General features: G+C 44.9%; 1 pseudogene; it reads left to right on the forward strand.

Moving 5' to 3' along the window:
- The first annotated feature begins 2,420 nt into the window (after nt 1–2,420).
- LOC131826738 (mRNA decay activator protein ZFP36L2-like) lies at nt 2,421–3,761 on the forward strand (annotated as a pseudogene).
- Nucleotides 3,762–4,263: the final 502 nt, after the last annotated feature.

Consider the following 4,263-nt stretch of genomic DNA (forward strand, 5'->3'; position numbering starts at 1 on the left):
TGCTTAGGGTCCTCCTACTCTTGTTATCTTCCCAGCTATCCCAGGGTATGCTAATTTTTAGATCTAGTATATGCCACCAAACTCAGTGTGCTTCCTCCTGTAGAAAATGAGTTGTTGTTCTGAATCCATGTGAACACTGAGGGGTTGTCAGTCTTTTCAATTTTAGCTGGCGTTGTATGTGTGGTGGTGCCTCATTATTGTGATTTTTGTTTGCTCTGATATATTTATTAATGAAGCTTCAACTCCCCTGGTTGACTTGAAATGGCTATTGTCTGAGGGCTTTAAGTTGTCTGAGGGCTTACTTTTCTGTGTCAATAAGCTGTAGAATCACATCATATTTTAATAATGATTGACATTATTTTTAAATATGAGGATATATTATTATAATAAAAGTGAATATGACTTAGAAAAATCTATCCTAGGGCACCTGGGTGGCTCAGTGGGTTAAAGCCTCTGCCTTCAGCTCAGGTCATGATCCTAGAGTCCTGGGATCGAGCCCCGCATCAGGCTCTCTGCTCAGCAGGGAGCTTGCTTCCTCCTCTCTCTCTGCCTGCCTCTCTGTCTACTTGTGATCTCTGTCTGTCAAATAAATAAATAAAATCTTTAAAAAAAAGAAAAATCTATCCTAGTTTTATAAATTCACTAGTATGACAAGATTTCCATTTTATTTCATAATAAATGTGTTATCCTGAATGGAATCCAACATTCTATCAAAACAGGCATAAAGCTGCCCAGACACTTAAGTATTCCTGTGAGTCAGTCAGTGTGCAAGATTGAAGTGTCTAGCTGGCAGTTGAACTTGTGTGGCTTCTAGGTGAATCTAACTGCTGCTTCATTTTCCAGGAGTACAGGGGTTCAGAAGTGTCCTTCTCTCAGTGAAACTAATCGTGGCCCAATATCTCAGGGTGCTCACATTTGCTCTTTGGGATTGCAATACCATCCAAACTGGGAGCATTTAAGGTGGAAGTGGAGGGCAAGGTATATCTACTAATTACATAGAGTAATAGCTGGTGGGCCAAGCATGGGGAGAGACTTTGGTTGAGGAAAGAGTGTACAAACTATATAAGAATACGAAGTGGAGTTGGGAGACAGCTCAAAGATGTACATCTGTGCTCCACTTTAAGTGAAGTGATATTAAATAGGAGCACTGTATGAGATTTGAATTTAGGGTTTAATATTCTTTTTGTTTGGGGAATGATGTGGTCCATATCTGTTAACCCTGATCTGAGTTTCAAAGTTCTGAGTAACAGTGTCTTCCTCCAGGAATCCAGACATTTTCAATTATAGGAAGTAGTGGTAAATATGGAGTAATATTAGACTTATTCTCCAGAAATCTCTTGCTTGATATTCCACTGCTGACAACATGTCTTTTCTGGTACTGAGATCAACAGCAGGAAGGAGCACTCCATGCATGAGCCTATACTTCTGGGGTTTTAATGGGCTTCAGGAAACTTCTTTGTGAGCAGTAATGAATCAGCTGGAAATAAGAGCTGGAATTAAGACAGATTCTTTACCATTGGCCTGGTGCTGAATGACTTGGATGGATACTTGCTGTGGCAATAATAAGTCTTTAGTGATGCAAACTGGTAACTGCTCAGGACCAAGGGGTCTGAGATTTATAATCATACATCACTGAGTTTTTGAAAGCTTAAAATCAAGCCAATAATTAAAAGATACTGACTCCTAATATTTGTTGAGAGATTTTTGGTTTTGTTTTACTTTCTTTTTAATCAGGGGAAATGATAGTAGGGGGAGAAGGAAAAGAAGGAAACCCTAATGAGCATCAGAGTCATTAATTATTGAAAATATCCTATGGGATTACTCTGACTTACAATTTTGGTTAAAATTGGAGTCAAATCATCACTTTTAAAGTTCAGATTTCTATTTTGGTTGCTTAAGGTTATTCATTAACACTTTAATTAGAAAACTGTGGTAGAGTACTCTGTATGATTTAGTTTTAAACCCTCATTCGATCATTTGCCCTATTCTTCATTCTAAAAAAAAGGGAAAATGGGTCTATTGAATATATATTATTTATGATCCATGAGAACAAGAACTATATCTTCCTTATTTATTGCTGATTTCAAAGCTTAGTACAGTGTCCAACACATACTTAGTTCTCAGTAAATATCAATTAAATGAATTTCTATCTTCCATATTACCTTGCTTCCTAAACCAAATACTAAGAGCTTCACATAACGGCAGCTCTGGTAAGTTTGACACCAGTTTTCCTTGTGGTGTGACATTTATTTTTAGGCACCAACTTACTTATTTAGATTGAAGTTAAAGAAAACAAATGAAATGACAAATGAAAATTACGTGTTGTGGTCCAGCAGTCTGCTAGCTGTCGCGGGCTCCACGCGGGGGGGTGGGGGGTGAATGGGTGGGGGGCGGACAGGCCGGGCACCCCCAAGGGGCAGAGGAGAGCTCTTTTTCCTCTGTCCTCTTTCCCCCCCACTACGCACTCCCGGGCACCCTCAAACCAGGTCGCGCTGCTTCCCTTTCCCTCTTGTCTCCTCCCCCGGCAAACTTTCGGTCCCTCCCCCACCGGTCACCCATTATTCTTCGTGGCCGCCCTGAGGGCTCCTCCGGACCTCCCTGCCTGCAATTTGGACCATTACAGGATCCAGAAACATGTCAACCACACTTCTGTCCGCCTTCTACGATATCGACTTCTTGTGCAAGACGGAGAAATCCCTGGCCAACCTCAATCTGAACATGCTGGACAAGAAGGCAGTGGGGACGCAGGTGGTCACCGCCCCTAGCTCGGGCTTCACGCTGTGCTTTCTCCAATGGCACTGGGCCAGCAACTTGCACGCGCTCGCCCACCCCGCGCCTAGCCCGGGCAGCTGCTCCCCCAAGTTCCGGGGCGCGGCTAACAGCAGCAGCTGTGGCAGCGGGGTGGAGGGCGGCCGGATCTCCTATGTCACACTCAAGGAGCCATCATGGGGCGGAGGCACGGCCCTGAAGAACTAGGAGAACAAATTTGGGGACCAATCGTTCAGCGAGAACGGCGAGTGCAGCCAGCACCTCTTGCACCTGCAGCAGCAGCAGCAGAAGGGGGGCGGAGGCTCCCAGATCAACTCCCACGCACTACAAGACTGAGCTCTGCTGGCCCTTCGAGGAAAGCGGCACGTGCAAGTATGGCGAGAAGTGCCAGTTCGCGCATTGCTTCTACGAGCTACGCAGCCTGACCCGGCACCCCAAGTACAAGACCGAGCTGTGCCCACCTTCCACACCATCAGCGTCTGCCCCTACGGGCCGCGCTGCCACTTCATCCACAATGCAGATGAGCGGCGGCCCGCACAGTCTGGGGGCGCCTCTGGGGACCTGCGCGCCTTAAGCGCGTGGGACGCGCTGCACCTGGGCTTCCCGCGGAAGCCTCGGCCCAAGCTGCATCACAGCCTAAGTTTCTCAGGCTTCCCATCGGGCCACCACCAGCCCCCGGGGGGGGCCGCGAGTCGCCGCTGCTGCTCGACAGCCCCACGTCACGCACGCCGCCGCCGCCACCTTCTTGCTCCTCAGCCTCGTCCTGCTCCTCTTCTGCTTGGTCCTGCTCCTCTGCCTCCACAGCCTCCACGCCCTCCTGCGCTGCGACATGCTGTGCCTCAGCGGTGGCTGTGGCCGCTGCGGCGCTGCTGTACCCAACAGGGGGCGCTGAGGATCTGCTAGCGCCCAGCGCCCCAAGCGCGGCTTCCTCTTTGGTCTTGTGCGCCAGCAACAACGCTTGGGAGAATAACTGCTGAATTTTTAGCTGTTTTGAATTGATTTGCACCAGTGCACCACAACTCAATATGAAAAAAACATTTAACTTATTTATTATTTTGTGAAAAGTATACATTGAAATTTTTGTTCATACTGTATTTATCAAATATGATGAAAAGCAATAGATATATATTCTTTTATTATATTAAATTATGACTGTCATTATTAATTGGCAAAATGTGGCGTGTATGTTCTTTTCACAATAATATATGCCTTTTGTAACTTCACTTGGTTATTTTATTGTAAATGAGTAAAAAAATCTTAATTTAAGAGATTGCATATAATATTTATTTCATTAATTTCTTTCCTTGTTTACATAAATTTGGAAAGATTGCATGATTTCTTTACAGAAATCTATCCTGATGCTGTGGAAGTAGTTTGAGGAATATCTTATGAGTTTTCTTAGAATGTATAATGGTTTTAGCCCATCCAACTTTAAAGAAAAAAAAAAAAAAAGTTGACCACATACTTTGCAAGCAGGCTTAAATGTGGCATGTT

This window comes from Mustela lutreola, chromosome 3, assembly GCF_030435805.1.
Source record: "Mustela lutreola isolate mMusLut2 chromosome 3, mMusLut2.pri, whole genome shotgun sequence".
Classification (NCBI taxonomy): domain Eukaryota; kingdom Metazoa; phylum Chordata; class Mammalia; order Carnivora; family Mustelidae; genus Mustela; species Mustela lutreola.